The sequence below is a fragment of the Manis pentadactyla genome, chromosome 4, assembly GCF_030020395.1.
Source record: "Manis pentadactyla isolate mManPen7 chromosome 4, mManPen7.hap1, whole genome shotgun sequence".
Taxonomy (NCBI): domain Eukaryota; kingdom Metazoa; phylum Chordata; class Mammalia; order Pholidota; family Manidae; genus Manis; species Manis pentadactyla.
In genome coordinates, this window is record NC_080022.1 from 32239398 (window position 1) to 32261185 (window position 21788).

Consider the following 21788-nt stretch of genomic DNA (forward strand, 5'->3'; position numbering starts at 1 on the left):
TTTAGAACACAGCTGAACAATGAAGGCCTACCAGGGCAAGAGGGGTGCATTTGCAAGGGGGTACCCACCCCGGCAGGAAGGACCTGGGCCAGATCCTCTGCAGGCCCCACCCAAAACCTTGCCAAGGGAGGGCTGTCCTCTCTCTCCACACCCTCTCTGTGGAACCAGAGCATCACAGCAGGGCCTCTGCTGGCAGGTGAAGGGCGCCCCACATCCGGCCTGGGCAGTGGAGCTGGGGTCGCTGCAGTTCAGCTGATGAAGGGCTAAAGAAGCCCCCAGATGCCTGCAGGGGCCAGCCTCCCAGTCAGGACTGCTGCTTCCCAAGGGCTGGCAAGGAGGCTGAGGGCTTTGATTCCCAGCACTGGGCCTCACACCCTGATCCCAGGGGAGGTGGATAAGGCTGGCTCTGAGGCCCCACTGCCCTCCTGACACACAGCCTGCCCTGCAGACAGGGCTGGCACATAGATAAGCTGATTTGATCTGCTTGGGAAGAGGATTGTGGGATGAATCTTCCTATTTTTATTTTTATTTCCACCATCGTGGTCTGTGGGTTAACAAGAAAACACAAAAATTGAAGACACTGGGACACACATGACAGAGTCACATGGAATAATCTCAGTGGATCATGCTGGGCTGCTTAGCAATTGGGAGGGGAAATAGGGAAAATTAATGGCATGCTTCATTTACCTAACAGCCCCAAAGCAGCCATGGGACAGCACAGAGACCCAGACCAGACATCAGAAGGACTTGGGTTCAGACCCTGGTTTTACCCGTTAATAGCTGTGTGACCTCAGTTGAATTACCTAACTTCTCTGAGCCTCATTTTCCTCATGAGTAAAAAGTGGAGAACATCACCCCTCCCTGAGTCTGTTGTGCAGATCAGAAAAGAGCATGTATGTGAGAGATCTAGCATGGCCCAGTATCCAAGAGACCCTCAGTAAATGCCCATGCTCTTCTTCTCCAAGTTACCCTCCCTCTGTCAATATCTCCTACTTATGGCTCCTGGTTTGGGGTTGGCTCTGGGGGGTTTCCTGCCTTCTTGCCTGTGGTCAGGTGTGGGGTTCTCACTGGCCAGGGGAGCTCACTTCTGCTTCAAATGCCTGAACTTCAGCCTGAGAATGCTGTCACATGCATTGGGCCACCCAAAGGCTACTTCTGGACCCCTCCTGGTTCCTGTCTACATTCTCCAGCCAAGGGGCTGCTCCCTCCCATGGAGGAGTGGTGTCCCAAACAAGGAAGGTGAGCAGAGAGAAAGGCAACAGAGCTTAGAGCCTTTGATGCGGACAACACATGCTTTGAGAATACCTGGGAAATGTTTTCTAAAGGTAGAGTTTTTAAAAATAGAGGATGGTGATACATTTCCATTTGTATTGAGGATAGAAAAAGAGGAACTTCAAGCGCAGAGTAATGTATTCCGTTTGGTGATAGGCAGGAATATCCAGTCCCATAAACTCTCTATTGGGATTAGGCGGAAGAAATATTCATGGTTTTCCGGCATTGCAGGGAAGGGGGAGGGAGGCACTGAATGGTATGTGGAGGGTACCCAGCCCAGGAGTATAGGAGAATAAAGAGAGGCAGGAAGAGTAGGTACAGCTAACTCCAAGGGAGTTACAAGGGGCTGTACTTGAGGTCGAGGTGCTGAGAGCTGCCAGGGCTCAGACAAGGGGTAGAGGAGCCATTTCCTGCCATATCAGACCACGCCTCATGGTGTCCCTCTCTTACTGGAAGTCTCCCTGCACTGGGTACAGTAGAAAGCCCACAGGACTGGCCACACTTGAGGTCCAACTGCATCCAGCTAAACGATCTTCAACAAGACACCCTGGCAGTGGGCTAGACAGAAAGGTGCAAACGAGAAGACCTGGCCCCTGCCTCAGGGTGTTGCAGATCTAGGAGGGAATAGGGGCCAGAAAAATCAGTAATCATGGCCCTTCCTTCCATGGAACCCCAAACTTGGGCTGCTTCCCCCAGGAAGGCTCATAACATCTCCCCACTTTGCAAAGACAGAAGTGGGGGCTGGGGAGGGAAGCCAATGGTTGTTGAGTGCCTACTACGTGCCAGTGCTGTCCTTGTATTTTTCTCACTGTCATACTGATGCTACAGGCATGCTGCAGCACAACCATCTGACAGCTAAGGAAACTGAGCCTTAGCAAACAGAGATGTGGATGCCTGCACAGCAGGAGAGCCCCAGGCTCTGGGTAGCTGAAACTGGGCACCACCAGTCTCTGTTGCTATGTGGCCTCAGGCAAGTCATTTAACATTTCAAGTCTCAGTTTCCTCAACTCTAAAATGGGAGCAATAGTGTGTATCCTGGCTTGGTGTAAGAACTAAATAATACAAAGTTGACTTTCCAAAAAATGACCTTCTCCTTCTTCCTCTTTTGGTTATTTCTGATCATGTAGCTTTACTTGTATTTACAATGATTTTGTCATCTAATAAAGGAGATTCCAGGTCTTGTAGTAAGACTGCTACAACTTATTCACAGAGAAACCACAGAAAAAGAAAAGCAGGTTGAGACCTTGAGAGACCCCAGGGATGGCAGAACCTCAACCAGCGGCCCCGCAGTGGGAAGCTAGCAGGGAAGATTGCGAAAGAGGAAGTGTGTGTGGAGGGAGAATTGCTTTGTGTCCTCACAATGGCTGCTTCCTTAGCTAAGAGGGGAAGCCTGGTGAACTGGTGGCCTAGGGCCCTCCAGGGACCCAGTCAAGCTTCTGGTCTAGGTTCCAGCCTGCCCCCCACTCCTGCCCAGTGCCGCCCCTCCCTCACCCACCAGTTCAAAGTCTTAGGCAGCTGCGCCAAAGGAAATTGTCTGCTCTGCTGTTCTTCCTTTTTTTGGACTTTGTGGCTGTTTGAGTGGGTACCTTTTTCCATAGAAAGTTTCCATTGCATCAGTTATTTACATTGTCACTACCTATATGTAGGCTGTTGGAATCAGTGAACCAAATCAGGCCCTGTGAGGCCCTTTACAACTTAATACAGGGTGAGGAGCCCCTAGGTCAGCCCTCAGAGCCACTGTTCTGGGTGGACTGACAGGTGGGAGGAACACCCCAACCCTGGCAGGGCCAACTTTCATCTGCTCAGGCCCTTTGGAAGCCATTTTTCAGGTGGGATTTAGGAGCACAGGTTCCCCAGTTCAAACCCTGCCTCCTCCACTTCCTAGCTGTGTGCCCAGGGGCAGACCTAACATCTCTGGGCCTCCATGAACTAGTCTGTAAAATGGGAACAACAATAGCACCCACCTGGCTGGATGTGGAGGAGACTCAATTAAGCCACCTAAGTGCTTAGAAAACCGTTTCAATAAATGTGGAAGGAGTCTTCTTTGTTCATTACCCTTCCTGAGATCCCATGCCATGCCCATCCCCTCATCTGGACCAATACACATCTGAACTGTCCCCACTAGCTCACCTCTGTAGGCCAGATAAACTGTCCTGCCACCTGGCTGGCACCCTGCCCCTCCCTGTCCCAAATCCTTCAGTGGTTCCACCTGGAGAGTACACTGAGCATCTCCTTCACAAATATGCCAGGCTGTGCCTGACATCAACACTCCCATATAAAACCCGTGCTCCTGCCGGACCACCATGCTCAGAATTTTTGTGCTTTCTACTGTGCAGTTCTGTCTGTCTGGAATGCTTTTCTCATTTCACTGTGGCCAAATCCAGCCACATCCATCCATGTAAGCCCAGATTGTATGCCACCTTCTCCACAAAGCCCTACCTTATCTGGCCAGAAATGATCTCTCATTTACCCTCCCATTTGGTCTCTTTATTGTAGCATTTACCTTCTCGGCCCTGTGTGTGCCCTAGAATATATACAAATGCTTGTCAGCATCACAAACTACACAATCTTTGAGGACAGGATTGGGATGTGTATAATTCATCTCTGTATCAGTCAGAAAGCCTTGAATGTAACTGGTGACACTAAATGAGTGAATAGACGCTAAGCTCTCTTAATTTACTACCCCTGGGTAACAGGGGAAAATACCTGTAGGTGTTTTGGTGAATATGAATCAACATCCCAACAGCATCAATGCATTTTTCTTGATTCTTCTTGAGAGAATCAGCAGCCCAGGGTGTCAGCCAGGGACTGGGACCTCCCAGGGCTCACAGCCCCACCCCAGCCCGGGCTCCACTGCTAAGTCCCAGGTGAGCAGCCCCTGGCCCAAGACTCTCTGGGTCTCAGTATGGAGATCCTGAAAGTCCCCTGAGGCATCCTGAGAAGTCCAGGAGCCATTGTTGACCTCTCCCTCATCCCTCATGTTCCAGTGTCTCCAGGGCTCAGTGAATTGGCTCCTTACGCATCCCTCAAGTCAGTTAGCAACTCCTCACCCCACTGCCAGTGGGTCCACTCCCCATGGTGCAGAGTGGTATTTCTGCAGCATAGAATACCACAGTGCTCTGTGATCACCTCCAAGGCTTGCAGACCACCATCAGGAATCCAGACTCCTTAGGCAGGTGTCAGAGCCTCTTACCCACAGGGCCACCACGACCTTCCAGCCTCACCCGTCTCCGGACCCTCTCCCTCCGTCTTTGCCCTTCAACTACCTGATAATACCTGGGCATTGCACCTTCTTCCAAGACTCCTAACCCTTGTTCAACTATTCCCATTCTCAGAAAAGTCCTCCCGTCCTATCTCTGCCAGGCAAACTCCCACCGTCCTTTACCAGTGCAGGTCTGGCAAACCCCTCCTTCTACCCTGGCCCCATCACTAACCAGCGACAGGGCTAGAACACCCTTCTTTCATGCTCCTGACTCCCCATCCAGAGCTTTGCTGCAGCACCGACCCCACCACCCCATGGCAGTTACCCTCCTGCATCTTTGTCTTCCCCACAGACAGCGAGCATCTTTAGGACTAGGACATGCACTGTCTGCGTCCCTCTGGTAATTAGTATAGTGCTTGGCATGCAGAATGACTGACTGATGAATGATAACAAATAAACACACTGCCACTAGCCTGCCTTCCAGGGACTTGCCCTGACCTCTCTGTATTCAGGAACTCACTTTCCAGGACAAGCAACAGGGGATTTTGCCAAACTGGCAGGTCCATGGTCTACCTAGATCAAAAGGGGTTCCCAGAGGCACCCGCTGCAGCCAGGCCCCCGAGCAGCCTGATGCTTGCCTTTGTGGTGGCTGCTTGGCCTGGGAACCTGGAGATGGACTGAGGCTTTGAGGGGGGTGCTCAGGGAGGGGGGGAATCTGAAGGGCGTTCTACCTTGGCCACCAGGTACAGGGACCTTCCACAATGTCACCTTCCTCCTGTCCACCCTACTGACTTTCTGCTCAGACTGCTCACCTTCCTACCCTCTTATCCCTCACCAGGGCCACCCTACTGTTTCCTAACCTAGCTGTCTCTACCTACTGTTCTTTAAACAGTTAAACTCCCAGAAATATGGGGCAGTATGTGCAGTGGCAGGAGGTGGGCAGGACCCAGGGTCAGACTCCTGTTCTGCCATTAACCAGCCATGTGACTCAGAACAAATCATGGTCCCCTCTAGACCTCCATTTCCCCTTCTGTCAAACTGAAGACTGAGGCAAGCTCATCTCTAAGGACCCCTTCTGTTCTAACTTTTGGTGGAGAAGTTGATTTATTTACCAGCCAGCATAATTCTTCTCAATTAAAGAAAAACAAGCCAACAAACAAACAAAGAGGATCATGTGTCTTTCTCTGCTCCTTCTGAAAGCCAGGATGGGTCTCCAATTCTGGAAATATGTTTGATACCCTTTGATCCTTGAGGGAATGCCCTCATTTGGTGGCAATTTCTATGTCCTTATGAGCCAGGGATTTAAAACACTCTTGCCTCTCTGTTCTATTTTTTAAATTTTCCTAATTGAGTGAGCTAGGTCTTTCTCCCTCTTATTTTAGATAAAATGAAGCTCAGGGAGGTGAGCAGCTTGTTAAGGCCCCCCTCACAGTGTGTGGAAGAGGTGAAACACCCCCAAACAGCATGCCATGGCTGCCCAGCACTCGGCCCAGGAGCTGGCCTCACCTGATACAACAAGCAGGACACTTTGAGACAATGGCATGCATATCTCCCGGTGGCTTTCCACGAGCTTGCTTCATGAACGCAGAAACACCCAGAGAGGCAGGAGGGCACAAAGCCACGCAGTCAGTGGGTGGGAGGGATGTGCCTAGAAGCCAGGCTCCTTCCAGGCCTAACATTCCAGAGAAGAGGCAATGCTGAGAGCTGGACTTGGTCCAGGCAGCAAAGCCTTCATTTCCACAGATTCCAGCCCTTTCTCTCATCACAAGCCTCTAAGACTTTGCACCCAATCAAGGACAACAGAAGCTCTGTCCCCCAAAACAGAGCAATGCCTCTTTCCTCTTGGTCTCCCAGGCCCTTTGGGCCACAGGGCTTCTCCTTGGGATGCCCAGTGAGGGCTTGGCTGCATGTGCTCTGACCACCAAACAGGGAGGGAGCAGGCCCCAGAGCCCCAGAAGGAAAGGAGCCAGGGCTGCAGTTCTGGACCCTGGTTCCAGCCTGGCTCCTCCAGTTGTTCCTGATGGTTTTGTGCTGTTGCTTTGAGGATCTACTGGTCCTGTCTTCCAAATTATACTGTGAACACCTAAGTGGAGGCCTCACAGCAGGACCTCCACATACACTTACTCAGTGCACATCCTGCACAGCCACTCACCGCCTATGACTTCTGCCCATCCCCTGCACAGCATTTATCACCACTCTAATTAAAAAATGAGTACATAATTACTTATTCTCTCCTCAAGGAATATAAATTCTCAGAGAAAGATCAGGCCCTGTTTGTTTTGTTCCCAAGCTGTAGCCCAGCCCCTAGCTTAGTATTAACACAGAACAGGCACCCCAAATATACATGTTGGAGTCATGAACTCATTCAGCTACTCGCTCATCCATTTACTTGGAAGAAGAGTGGGCCCGCCCTGGAACGAAAGGTGAGGGACCTGTGTCTGGCTGCCCCTCTGCCCCTAGATCCCCAGAAAGGCACTGCCAGTCACTAGGCACCCGTTTCCTCACATATAAAAATGGAGCGTGGGGTCGGATTTCTGGGTCATATTTTGCATTATGCAGAGGAGGGTACCTCTTCAGACTTTTGCATCCTGAGCACATCCCCTGCCTCACCATATCCTGACCCTGGATTTCCATGTTTTTTCTAGGTTTTGCCCAGGGCTAGGCATGTGGGAAGTGCCTAGGAAAGCAAGGGAAAAGGACTCCCAGGGAGGGTGGTGACATATGCCACAGTTGGGAGAGGAGCCGTTACTTCTGGACTGCACTGTGGGACAGAAAAGTAACACAGACAGAACGCCTACCCCAGAAGCAGTGCGGCCAAAGGGTTTTTGCGTCACTCGTGTTTACTCCGGCCCATGCATGAGCAAGGAGGGAAGCGATCTGTCCAGGGTCAGAGTTACCAGGTGCCACAGCCAGGATTGAACCCTGGGCATCCTGTGTTCTAGTCTAGACCCTTTCAGCAGGTCATACAGAGTGAGGCTCCCACAAGTCTGGGGCACATCCAGGTCCAACCCGCCGAATTCCCTCGTTCTCCATGGGAGAATGGGGCATAGCAGGAGGGCAGGGGCTGGTGGTTAAAACACAGTCAATCCAAGGCCGCCAGAGTGACAGCCACCTCAGGCATGGTACAAAGAGTCAGCAGAAGGAGAAGTTATTTAGAAGGGTTGGGGTAGAGGGCCTTGAAGAAGCAGAGGGCTTCTGGAGGGAGAGGGGAGTGGCTTTCCAGGCTGAGGAGATGGCAGCTGCACAGCTTGCAGGAGACCCTGCTCAGGGGTCTCAAGAGCTGTGCGCTCATTTTCCCACCTAGACAGCGAGTTGGCCAGCAGGGACATGTACCCACGGCGAGGCACCAGGTAACCGTCAGCCTCAGGAAAACAAAAGCCCACGTGGGTAACTCTCCTCTCTGAGGGACTTTCGCCACTGTGGCCTCAGCTCCCCTGGTGTGCTGCTGCTGTCATTGCAGCAAATTACCAACAAGCTTAGTGGCTTAAAACAACACACACTTGTCATCTTAGAGTTCTGCCGGTCAGAAGTCTGTGGTTCTCACTGGCTACAGTCAAGTGCTTGCAAGGCTCTGTGGCTTCTGGAGGCTCTAGGGAGGATCCCCTATGGTGCCATTTCCCCATGTCCAGAGGCTGCCTGCATCCCTTGGTTCATGGCCCTCCCATCTTCAAAGCCAGCCATGGCCGACAGAGCGTTCTTCACAGGGCGCCACTGATACTGGTTCTCCTGCCCCCCCTTCCACACGTAAAGGCCCCAGTGACAGTGCTGGGCTCCAGTGGGTAAACCAGGATAATCTCCCCATTTAAAATCAGCTGATCAGCAACCATAATTCCATCTGCTACCTTAATTCCTCTTTGTCACATAAAGTAACCCATTCACGGGGTCTAGGAATTAGGATGTGGACAACTTTCCAAGGCCATTATTCTGCCTAGCACCCTGCACAAAACATCTCCCCCAATTACGGCTTCAGAAGAAAGGCAGCCCAGGCAGAGAGAGAGGAGACGGGTGAGCTGGGAGAGGCAGGCAGCACTCACAGCCAACCGGCGGCAGTGGCGGCGGCTTTCTGGCTGCCTGCTCAGTGTACATCGCCCTTGAAAAACTCGTTTCCACACTGAACCGGGCACGTGCAGTTTCCACAGTGACTGCACAGCAGAGCCAGAAATAACCCCACTGAAACGGAAAACGTCCCTTCCTCAGCACTCCGCGGGCCCTCACACACTCACTCACACAGGGTGCTGGGAGGCCCTTCCAGGGACTGGGGAGGGCTCTGGGTGGGGGTGGGAGGATTTGCCCCCAGGACTCTGACTGTGGAGCCGGGCCGCACCCTTGGCCCCCTCCTGCCCTCTGTGGTGAGCTGCGAGTCTCCCTGCCCCTCGGCCCCACCACCCAAGCTACAGGTCCCTGTGGCGTCGCAGCTTTCCTTCCCGGACTTCTTGCTCCCAAGCACTGGGGTCCATAGGACGCCTCCTCGGACCTGAAGCCCTGGTGTTCTTGCCTTGCCCCTTCTGAGGGAAGCAGCCAGAGGCCCCGCCCCTGAGCCCTCCACCTTTGCTCCCAGCTACCTGCCTGCCTTCTTTGTGTTTCTGCCCTGGGTTCCCATCTGGGAAGCTTGGTCCAAACTCTGCCTCCTTCCAAAGCTCCCCTCACCCCCCTGGTCCCCCTCACCATTTTCCTCCCTATAGGGGCTAAAAAAAAATTGCTGAAACATACAGAGCAACAAATGTCTGGGTCTCGCAGTCCACGCCACTCACTCATATTATGACATAGTATCTCTAGTCACTGCCGTGGCTGTTTAATTTCTTATGTTGTATTCTGTCAAAGGAAAACAGGAGTTAATACACCTTCTACTTGCTAGGCACTATACTAAGTATTTTGTATGTACTAGTTCATTTAATCCTCATCTCAACTCAACTATCAGCATCTCCATTTTACAGAGAAACTGTGACTCAGAGAAGGCAAACAACTTGCCTAAGATCACACAGCCTCCTAGAAAGCCCTGAGCCATATGAGGTGCCTCCATTTGGTCTCTTTGTAATACTGTGGTTCAGTGTAAGATTTTATTTGGGTTAAAAAGAAGTGAGGAGTTGGGGAGATTCCCTTATTTAAAAGTTTGGAAATCACCGACTGTAGCCAACCCTATCCTTATACTGATGACAAGCCCAAGACAGACACAAACATGACTTGTCCAAAGGCAAGGCCTCTGGTGCTGCAGCCAGAAAGCTCTGCTTGTTTCCCAGCTCCTTGAGGGAACACCCATTTACTCTCCAGTCAGCCCTCCTGCGCTGCTCGGTACAGAATTTAGAGTCAGACACGGTGTGGGTCCTGGCTCCTGCTTGCACAGTGCTGCATACTTAATGGCTTGGCAGTGAGCACACGGGAGTCTCCACTTCCTTGTCTTCAGAGTAGGGCCTGAGCAGTTACAAAAGCAGGCACAGACGTGCCATGTGTCAGTTCAGGGCAGTATGTCGTGATCATGGATAACAGTGCTCGGCCCTGAGCCTCTGTGACGGTGAGAAGGACAAAGCCCTGAACTTAGAATCAAACGCCTCCTGCAGAATCTCAGCTCTGATACCACTACGTTCATGCCTGAGCCACCTACTCGACTTCTCTGAGTCTTACTCTTGGAGATAAAAATGTCTCCGTAACGGGTTGGTATGAGTTTGGAATGAGGTAACTCATGGAAATGCTGGAGGCACAGGCATCCTTGGGGGTGAAATCCAGGCTCCACCCTGTCCCAATGTTTGAGTCTATGGTTGAAGGGCAGGGCCCAGGAATCTGCATTTTCCCAACCTCTCCCCCCACTGTAATTCTATTTCAGGTAGTCAACAGACCACACTGAGAAATCACTCTACAAAGAGCTCAATGTGTGTTTGTTAAATAGACAAATCCTTGAACATCTGTTGAGCTGCATGCGGCTGCTGGAGGACACAGGCCAGAGGAAGTAAGTAATTTTCTCCAAATACATTTCCTGTGAAGCCTAAGTGAAGGGAACTGGGTTGGGGTTTCTAGGACTGGGAGGGTGATGCAATAAATCCCTCACCCGAGGGGCAGAGCATGAGCTCTTCGGGTCAGATGGGGAGAGACTGGCTGGAGGGTCATGCCCAGTGAGTCAGGGTCAAACCTAGGGAGGGATGTTCCAGGGAGCCCCCTGGGGACAAGTTCCAAACACTGTTCTCTTCAGCATCTTCACGCAGACAGAAAAGAAAGAACTGCAAATATGCTCATTAAATCTGCATCTGGCACCCAATTTGGCAGGGTTGCCAAAATTCTGTAAGTCTAGAATTAAATTAGCAAATTGGAAGTAAAATGATTTTAAGCAGACATGATGGGATTCATCAGGGCCAGGTGGAAGCTAGTCGGGTAAGGGACCCAGGAGAGCCCACGTGCCTGGGGGTGGGAAGGCCTGGCCTTGAATGGAAACAGAAGAGAAACAAATCAGTGAGCAGACCTGACCCAAATGATAAGATTCACCCTTGGAATGCGCTGGTGATAAAGATGGCCCCACACTTCGAGGTGGGGAGAGGCTCCTTCTGGGAGATGGGAGCCAAGGCCGTCAAGGGATGGCGGCCAATTCAAAGGGGGCCAGGAAAAAAGGACCCAGGAAAGTGCTGGGAAATGGGACAGGGTGGGTCCTCCCGACCAGGGGACCGAGAGTGGGCACTTGCTCTGTTAATGAGGATGTGAACACCATCACCATTGCATGTTTATTGAGCTTGTAGGCTGGGGAAACCATTGGGATGGACACAGAGGAGGCAGAGGGTGGCACAGAATCTGTGGAGGGAGGATAGTGAGTATTCTCTATGCGTGTCAAGTATTCTCTCATTGAATCCTCTCAATAATCCTGTACAGTAGAGATTACTCTTTGTTCTTTGTTTTCTTGGGCTTTCTATTTTGTTTTCTTTTTTTAAAACATACACACACACACACACACACACACACACACACACACACACGCATTTAACGTAAAATGTAAAGCATGCTGCACTTCACTCTCCCAAATTCTACTTTCCAGTTGAAACTGTCAATAATAGTTCCCTAGTATGTTCCCACAGTTTCCATATGCACAGAAACACACCTACATGTGCAGACACATATATCATTCTTTAACTTTTTCTGTTTAAAAATGCAATTGCAATAAACCTATCACTCAGAAACCCTTTTCCAGTGAAGAATATGTTATAAATGTCCTCCCATGTCAGGACCTTAGATTCACTTCTATCTCTCTAAATGGCCACAGGGTATTCCACAGTACACATGCATTGTGCATTCAAGCATTGCCACTGCTGGACACTGAGGTCATTTTCAATTTCTCTCTACTGCGAACAAGGCTGCAAAGAAACAACTTTGGACATATATGTCTCTGTGCACATGTGGGGCACCGCTGGATCAAAGTGGGCATGTGCATTTATGATTCTCATTGATACCAATTTAGACTCACAAGCCCCTTACCCCTTGCCAGCACTAGATCATTTCTACTTTTTTAACATTTTTGCCATGTAAGCATTTTAATGTGCAATCCTTTGTTTTTTGTTTTTAGCTAGAGCATTAGTCATATGTTTAGAGGCCATTTTCACTCCTGTGAACTACCTGTTTATGTCTTTTGCACATTTTTTTTAGCTTGCCTGTTTTTTTAGTTGATGGAATTCTCATAAATAGTAATAACAAGTAACACATAGCTTTCTATGGACTGTTCTAGGCTCCCCACAACTTTCACAAATTGAATTGAAACCCTAAGCAGGTGGTAGTGGCATCAGTCCATGTTTATGGCCAAGGAAAGGAAAGCTTGAAGGCCTCAAATGACATCTAAGGTCATATATGTCAGATGAGGGACAGGCCAGAGTCTGAGGAACTATCACCTTATTTGTGGATGAACCAACTATTTCATCCTCAAGTGAGATGTTTGCAAAGCCTCCCTCTCCCTCTATCTAACCCATAGAGAAAAACATTTCCCCCTTGAACTTTCCCTCTTTCTTCACTGTATTTGTGGCATCTTAAATAGTGTTCTGTTCTCGTATGCCAGGTAAGGAAACTCAAGTTCCATTTCTGACAGGCAATCACAAAATGGAATTGGACCCTGCACCTCAGATGGTCTGTCATGCTTGGGAACATGCCTGGAGGAGCAGGACTGGGTGGGGGTGGGATTGATGCATGAGGGTAATAGTCAGGAGATATAGAGGCTGAGTTGGGGCCCTGGCTGTGAAAGGCTTTAAAGAAGCAATTTGCAGGACTCTCCCCTGGGGGCAACATGGCCTGGGGAAAGGGGGGGCCTAGGGAGCACTGTGCAAACCAGCCCAGCTAGAAATCCTCATCATAACAAAGGGCATTCTCATCTAACTGGCACACCCATGGACAGCGCACGTGGGTCAGTAATGATGCTTGCCTTTCAGTGTGACAGACATACCTGTGTAGACGGAAGTGCTCGAGTTCCCTTGTGTGAAAGCCACACTTGACAAGTTGGAATTTTGGTCTCGAAGGCATTTTTTAATGAAGCCCTTTTGAGCTCCAAAAACACCAATGTCACATGTGGGTTTCTGGGTTAGAGACCTCCCACTGAGTTTTGTCACGTGGATTCGGTTACCTCATCTCAACAAACACACACAATACATCTGTCCCCAGGAGCACAACACACAGGGGAGAGGGAAGGATCATTTGTATGCTATTTGCCATTTTCCTTCTGAGAAAAAAGAAATTAAGTTAACAAAGTAGGAAAAATGTGTGAAACTGACTTGCCGAAACTAATATGTAGAACTAAGTTTAGAGTCACAATTTAGCATTCATTTTGCTTTTTGCAGCTTTGACCTCAGATAACTTTAGTGTTTCCCAAAATGTTTTTGTATGGAACAGCTATTCCTTTTATATATATATAGTATAAAAAATATATACACATTGCTTATACATATATTGCATATATACATATCCTAGTTCATATATATATATATATATATATATACACTCCGATCAATCAAGCTTGGAAAACTGCACATAATATCCCCTCTGCACACACACTTACACACACACATTTTTGGAGATTTCCTATGCATTTTTTGCATATTAAAGACTCAGAAGTTCTGCAGTATAAAGACCTTATGTACTTGGCTGTAGCACTTTTATTTTCTCCCTGTGACACATCTTTCCATCCTGCCTCACCTGTGCTCTGTAGATCACACCATGGGAAATGCTGTGTGTCTTTATTTCATTAGATCAGAGACTGCTTAAAATAAAGAGCCCATCTTGGAGTGGCTATCCTACTCTTTTGAACATTAAATGGTTTCCCGTCCACCTGAGGATTTTTTGCCGCTTGTAAATTTCAGGGAGACACCAAATGCAGCCTGCCAAGGTGACCTGTGGAGTCACACAAGCCCTCTGAAGCCACTGGGAGCCCGGTAACATAGAAAGGCTAAGCTGGGTCACTCAGCAGTTGCCAGATGAGCCTGGACCAATCACTTGCTAGGCTCATCAGTTTTCAGCCAGAGGGCCCCAGGGACTCACCTGAGCAAGCTCACTTGTTTTATGAATGAAGAAGCCTGGCAAGAAGGGACCAAACCTCAGAATCCCTTGATCCCAGGTTCTCTCCTTCATTTTAGGAGATACCCCTAAATGTTTTCTACCATGAAAAGGAAACCAGATTACTGTTAGAGCCTTCCTGGGTCTCTGATTCTGTTCTACGTTGCAGCACTCCTTCACAGCCATTATTCACTACGATTCAGCTCACATGACACAGCTCTACAAATAAAACTAGGTTTCCATCTGTCTGCTAGAGCATCAAGTGAAACGGAGTTGATGAACTTTCATAACAGGTGAAGGGCATACTTGGTACTGCCTAAAATATAGGTTATATGGTACACCAGAAATTCATTTGGGGTCAGTCTCCACGGGAGATACCCCCAAGAGAACATTCTTCCTCCAGCATGGCTACAGGCACTGGCTTATCTATTTGCTCCTTCTCACACAGACAGCAACTCTAGGTAGCACGTTCAGGGACTCAATTACATAATGACCTTTTACGGCTTTCCTAATCACCTTAAGGAGGTCAGCTAGTCGGAGTGCATGTGGACTCATTCAATTATTTTTAAATGAAACTTTTTATTTTGGAATAATCTTATAGTGAAAGAAAAATTGCAAAGATAGAAGACAATTCCCCTATACTCTTCATTCAGCTTCCTATAATGTTACCATCTATATAACCAGTGTATGTTTGTCAAAACTAAGAAATTTACTGTAAACTAAACTGCAGACTTTATTCATATTTTACCAGTTTTTCCATCAATCCAGGAGCCCATATTGTGTTTGGCCATCACATGTCCTTAGTCTATGGATATATTTTTATTTTCAAGAAATAAATATCATCCTCTACTGCATGCACAGTGTCATGCTGGGTACCTGGCTGCCCTGTAAGGGGACACACAGCACCTGATGGGCAGTAGAGTCTGGGTTTGAGTGACTACTCTGTCCCTCACTTGGGATATGGCCCTGGGCTTGTTGCTCCATATATAGTTCTTAGCTTCCACATCTGCAACATGGAGATGATATCTTCTACCTCTTTAGAGGGCTGAATGAGTCTGCATGGACAGGCATTTTGAAGACTTAAAGCCCAACTCACTTAGAACCCAATCCAGCTCACTGTTATTATTAACATTGCTCAATGATGGTCATGAACTAGACTTGGGGTCCTGTATATAATGCAGGATAGCCCAGAGTCTCAGCTGCCTGGCTGAGCTGACAATTTCAGCCTCAAATGAGATCTTTCCTTAGACTCCCACATACCCCACAAAGAAAGAAAATTCTGCTTAAATGAGTCTGTTCAGTTCTATACTTCTTTCATGGCTCTGCTCAAACATCACCTTATCAGTGATAATTTCCCTGATCAAACTTGTCCAAGAGCTCCCTGAGTCCTTCCACCTGGTGTTCTCTACCTTCTCAAGGGACTTTGTTCTCCCCCATGGTGCTGACCCCATCTGACATATTGTACATTTATGTGCTCCTTTCTTCATCCCTCTCCTAGAATATAAGCTCCAGGAGAGCACTGACTGTTGTCTGTTTTGGTTGCTGCTGTATCCCTGGGCCTGGAACAGTGCCTGACACTTAGTAAGTGTTCAACAGATATTTGGTAAATGAATGAGTGATGCTCAGTTTTATTCTGCAATCTCTTGCCTCCATTGTGGTACCCTGAAAACAAATTCTTCCCATCCAAATATACTGTTCAATTCAAATAAGAGAAAAACTATTTGGGAAGCAGGTGGCTTTGAGCCATCTGGGTCTTATTTCAGAAAAAAAAGGGGTGTAATAACCTTCTTTTAATTAAATTTAATACCATTAATGTCCCTTCACTTGCCTCCTCTCCTAAGAGCAGCTCAGCCAATTAGAAACCACAGTCTCTTCCTTGTGCAGAGTCTGTCTGCTGGCCTCTCCACACAATCAATTCCAGCAGAGCCCAGGCTAGAAAGAGCTGGAAAAATCCCCACACCCAGCCAGACCACTCTGCTCTTGTGGCCACTCAGCACTTGTGCATTAAAGGCTTGCAGGCTTCTCAAAGCAGGAAGAAGGCATAGGATCTATAGACTGGACTCAGGGAGGACACGGAGATTCAAAGGGGAGGGAACTGACCAATGACATGGCAGTGACCTAGTGGCGGGTCCAGGACTGAACTCAGGACTCCTGGATCTGCATCCTGGTCCTGATTCCTCTTGAGCTGTCATCACTCTCCCATGCCCACCTTTCACTAAGGGCTATGTGTTTATTTCCTTGAGAGCCAGTCTGGCTGTTTTCCCACCCCTGTCCATTTCTGGGTACCTGATGAGCCTGGTCAGCAATGGGTGGAGGTGATTCTCCAAAAGCAGCAACACACAGGACAGCAGAGCAAGAGTGAGAGAGAAAGGAAATGGGGTTACATTTATTGAGAGCCAGGTACTTTTATCATCTCACCTAGCCCTGCAATGAAGGTGTCCTAATGACATTATTTAAGTGAGGAAAAGGAAACAGAGAAGTTTAAAAAGGCACCAAATCACACAGCATGTGTGTGGCACAACCAGCAGCAAAGGGGAGCCACTCCTGGGTTGGAAGCTCTTGTTCTCTGCCCAACCATTCTAGCAGAGACCCTAAGGCTCCAAGCACTCCAAGGAAGGGTGGGTTCTTTGAACAAAATACTCCTCTGATGAAGAAGTCAGAATAATACTATTCTGGAGATAAGGACACAAAACTGGAAGAAATACAACTTGTCTATGGCCATGTGGCTCCTGAGTGTTCAGATTTTCTAAACTCTGAGCTTCTTGAGGACACAGGCTTTCTCTTAGTGTTTAGCTCAGAGCAGAGCCCGTGAAAGGACTCAATCCATTCTTGAAAATAGATGAATGATTGACAGAGTGGGTTAGAAGCACAACCCCCTACAACTAACTCTCACAAGCCAGGTGGCCCCCGGCTGCCCTGCACATTGGCCTCAAGATCAAGAGAAAAGGCTGGTGTACGTGAATACAGCATGAACTCAGCACTGACCTCCAAATCCCGTGTCCCCATCCCTGAGCCCATGGATCTGACAGAGGCATGGAAAATGACACTGGCCACAGTCCCCATTTGGCCCTCAGCTCTGCACCAGAGCTGGAGCTAGGCACTGAAGAGGTGTGGAAAGATGGCATACTGCTCATTCTTTGGCCCAAGGAGTGGTGTTTAGGACATGTCATGTATCTTCTTCTCAAAAGTCTGGTATATGGAGCAAATTGGTCCATTTTTATTGGACCCTTTAGAATCAGCCAATTCACAAATACTGGAGTTATTTTTATTATTATCACTCATTTTTCATAATAACAATAGAAACTATTGTGTACTGTTTACCTACTATGTGCCAGGCATAGATATCTCATAAGGTATCTGACACAGAGAGTCTTCTGTTATCCATGCAGCCTTCCTGTATGTATGAGTATGTCCATATTACAGATGGGGAAGTTGAGGCTCAGGAGAGGTACTTGGCTGAGGTACATGCTGGAAAGCAGGAAATACAAACTCAGGACTGTGGGGCTCCACAGCTCATGTTCCTACCATGTGTCTGGTGTGGGCCCAGGACAAGGGGATTAGAGCCACAGCTAAGGACACATGGAAACTGGAGGCAGATGGCTTCCCAGGCACCAGCTGGCTGAGCTTCTTATCTGCAGCTGAATGCCCAGCACCATAGTGCTTCTGTATGTGCCCAGGTGCCATCTCCAGAGGCTCTGAACTAGACGGTTGAGGTGAAACTTCAGACTTTTTTATTAGGAGCCCTCAGGTGACAGCAAAGGTCACCCTTAGTTAAAAACCACTGTTCTCAGTGCCCAGGAGGTCATTTTTTTCACATCAACACTGTCTTCCAGAAGGTTCCGAAATTCTTCTTGAGAAATTCATTTATTGGTTTACAAAGAACACCATGTCTCAGAACCTGGGACCTTACAATTCTAGGAGTTTCAACAAAGCAACAATAACTCGGATCATTCACAAACAGAGTGTGAAGGTCTGTCTTTATTAACCATGACTGTTATTCCTAGTGTGATGTTTATGAAAAGGACTTTGGAGCCCAATGTCCTGAGTTTGAGCCCTAGCTCTACTCTTTACTAGAAACACAATCCTAGACAGATCAATTCAACAAAATAGTTATTCAAAGCTTACTATATGCCCACAAGTCCTGAACTGGGAAGACTGACGAGAAGAAATGGACCAAAAAAGCCACAGTCTCTCCTAGCTCTGAGCTCCTCATGTGTGAAATGGAACCAACAGCTTCTAAGAGCCTGTGATGGTATGCCAGGCCCCCAACATGCGGGTTCTCACTTCACACCCCCAGTGCCTCAGGAGATAGGCTCTTCTGTGCCCCACATTGTACCTGAGGAAGCAGGGATTCAGGGGTGCAGTGGCTTGGGGGAGCCTGTGGCAGCATGTAGCAGTGTCTGAGCTCTCTCCACCTCCACCATCCCCCCCTCTTACGCCCTCCCCCACTTGGCAGATTAGTCCACAGAGTGAGCAGAATAATAGGAGAGAGTGCTCTGCAGCCGATGAGGAACCACACAGATGTATGACATCATGGTTATTAATAATGGAAGCAGCACAACTAATTCACCATCCCTCCAGATGGACCACCTGAATTGTTGTGAACCTCCTGTAAACAGAGCATCACATTTTATTAGGGTAGTGCTAGGAGGGGCCTTAGGAGTCCAACGCTTCCCTCATTTATAGGGGTGGACAAGATGGGAGGGTAGCCTTCCAAGATAGCAGAGGCAGCCCTGCCCCCCAAAGCCCAGGATGCATCAAATTTGGCCTTAGTGATTGAACTGTGAAGATAATTGGTTCCAGATCAGACACCAGCCATTGCCTCTTCCAGAGGGTGCTGGTAAGGAGTGAACTGCAAGTGTGGGCTCTCCATGGCCCTCAGCACAGCTCCTTTATTCTGCAGGGCCTTTGTACCTGCTGTTCTTCTGCTTGGAATACTCTTTTCCCTGATCTTTGCATGGCTGTCACTTTTTCACTATTCAAGTCTCAGGATAAATGTCAACTCCTCAGAGAGGACCCCCTGGGTCCCATCTTTAGCTTCCCTTATTCCTCCTTAACATTCGCACTGCTTCGTTTGAGTTTCTTCATCATGTGTATCACTATTTAGCATTATCTTGTCCATTACAATTTCATTCTCTGTCATCCCACTGGAATGCAAGCTCTATGAACAGAGGATTAAGTAGTTTCCATTGCTGTAAACCCTAGAAAGGTGCCTAGGACACAGCAGGCACTCAGCAAATATGTTCAGCAAATCCCCCTGGATGTTGGCCTGAGCCACAGACATCCTTGCAGCCAGCAGTCTCTCCCTCTCTCCCTCACTCAGTCATTCAATAAATGCATACTGAATATCTTCTCTGTGCCAGGCTAGGAGCTGGGGATTCCAATCAAACAAATGAGACAAAGTCCTTGCCCTAGTAGCTTTGATGGTTGATTAAGACAAACAATTCAGTAGAAGCCAGAGCATTTTTAGTCATGTCATGTGTGACCAAACAAGAGCAGACCAAAAAAATGTGGGGGGATAATTATGGCAGAAAATGGGATAAACAGGAAAACACCGAGGAAATGCAAATATCAGACTGGCCCAGCAAGGGGCTTCCCATGTGCACAGTACTACTTTTGGGGAGCTGGTGCCAGGCATCCCATCAGCCCTGGGGATGAGGAACAAGGGGAGAGGCCCATTGCCACAAGTGCCTCCTGAATACAGCTGAGAGCACAACAGGATGGAAGTGTGTGTGACAGGGTGTGTGTAGGAGTGGAAGCAGGTGAGTAAGCGTGTGTGCATGTGCATGAGCATGTGCATGTGCATAGGGATATATGTGTGAATGAGTGTATAGGACCGAATGTGTGAGCATGTGAGAGTATAGAGAGAGATTTGTGTTGAGAAGTGGATCATGTGTAGGAGTGCATGACTGTGAGCGTGTTTGTGTGTGTGTGTGTGTGTGTGTGTGTGTGAGATGACTCTTGTACCATTATTCTCATTATTCTTCACCACAGGTTCTATATCTGGTGAACTTTACATGCTGAGGTCCAGAAACAAATGACATACAGTAGCTACTGATTATCATTTTAACCATTCGACAATAAATCATTTAAATCCTTAAGTTTGTCAAATATATTCTGCAGAGTGTCCACATAAAGCAGCAAGCCTGCTTCCAGAAGAGAACTGTCAACTTCTGGATACAACTGAAGGGGCTGAGAGCACTGCATGAGGAGTCTGGGTTCTGGTCCCATTTAACCACTAACTAACTGCTGGCTGATCTTGGGCCAGTGTTTAGTTGTGTTATCTCAGGTAAGACACTCACCTTCTCTGGGCTTCTACTTACCCTTCATTCAAGGAGGCAATTAGAGCTTAGCTCTCAAAGTTTGTTTACAACTCTACAATACATCATCTCTTTTGGTAGCCCCAGAAGCACTCTTTCTTTAGAAAGCAAGTATGCGTAACTTGAAAAAGGCTACAGGGTCAAGTTAGGGAAATGCTGGTTTTGACAAAGTTAAGCAGGTTCTTTTATTGCAGCATTTCTGGGATGCTTTAATTTGTCAGTATGGATTGTAATTGGCCAGAAGGGTGATAGAGAGCTTGTAGAATCTGCCAGACTTCCTAGAACAGGGAAAATGTTACTCATGGCCCAGCTTTCAGAATGACTGTTCCACAGAACACACTTTAGGTAGTGTACTAGCAGGCACACAGGACACTTATTAACGCCCCTTTCTTGCAGACGACTGACCAGAAATGGTGTGCAATCTCCGGAAAGCACAGAGCAGAGCCATGGCAAATATCAGCCCAGAATCATACAAACATGTGAGTGGCATGTGCACAGGGCTTTATATTTACAAATCATTGTCACTTGTATGATCTCAATACTCCCTGACAACATTCCTCTGGGGACCTTAATCCCCATTTTTCAGATGATAAAATACAGTCTGAAAAAAGATGAAGGACTCCTTGCAGAGCCACTAAGTGATGGACCCCTAACTTGGCTTTATCAGCTTCCCCTATGTCCTTGCACAAATCGTCAGTAAATCCATTGTATATTTTATAGATAAGCGACTGTAGCCACTAAGCAGAGCCCCTTGCAAGATGCAGAGGCTGACTCCCACCGCACCTGTTCTGCAGCCCCACCACTGCTGTCTGGAGCCCAGGCACTCTGGGGTGGTTGCAAGGGGAGAGGATAGGGGAGTGTGCTCAAGAGAAATGCCCGTGGAGTAGGAGCCACTCTGGAAACACCCAGGCTGTGAGGCTGGGAGTAGCTCTCTACCAATCACCACACCCTCCTGACCATTCCGGGTACAGCACCCCCACAGCCTGTACCCCTGTGCCAGGTGCCATTCTGCAAGAGGAAGAGCCAGAGCAATGCTGGTTTAACTCACTCCCAGGAGCCCAAAGCTGGTCAGCTGTAACTGTCTGAAAGTGCCACGATCTCCAGGGGGAAGGGCAGCCAGGGCTGCCAAAGCCATTCAGCAGTTCCCACCGGCGTGCCATGGCCCACCTTGTATAGGAGAGCAAGACCTGAGAGGCGTGGCGGGGTGAAGGTCTGCTCCGGGCACAGGGGGCTGTGCAAACCAATGGCGAGCGGGGCTGTGCCAGGCTCGAGTGTGCGACAGAAGTGTGAACGCGGGAACGCTGGTGTCACCCCAGGGCGGTGACAGAAGTAGCGTCTGGGAACGCAGACGGAGTGCGCGTGCACCAGGCAACCCCGGGCTACGGAGGAGTCCCGGAGGTCCCGCGAGTTGGTACCGAGGAGCTCCTGCACACGCGCCCTCACCCAGCGCTCTCCTACTGGCTGGGCTCCCGCCCGTCCCTCCGCTGCCG

At 48.7% G+C, this 21788-nt stretch overlaps 1 protein-coding gene across 8 annotated transcripts in view; it reads right to left on the reverse strand.

The window, feature by feature from the left end:
• HIVEP3 (HIVEP zinc finger 3) overlaps positions 1-21788 on the reverse strand; it is a 497332-nt gene that overhangs the window by 106255 nt on the left and 369289 nt on the right. The gene's annotated exons all lie outside the window — the stretch shown is intronic.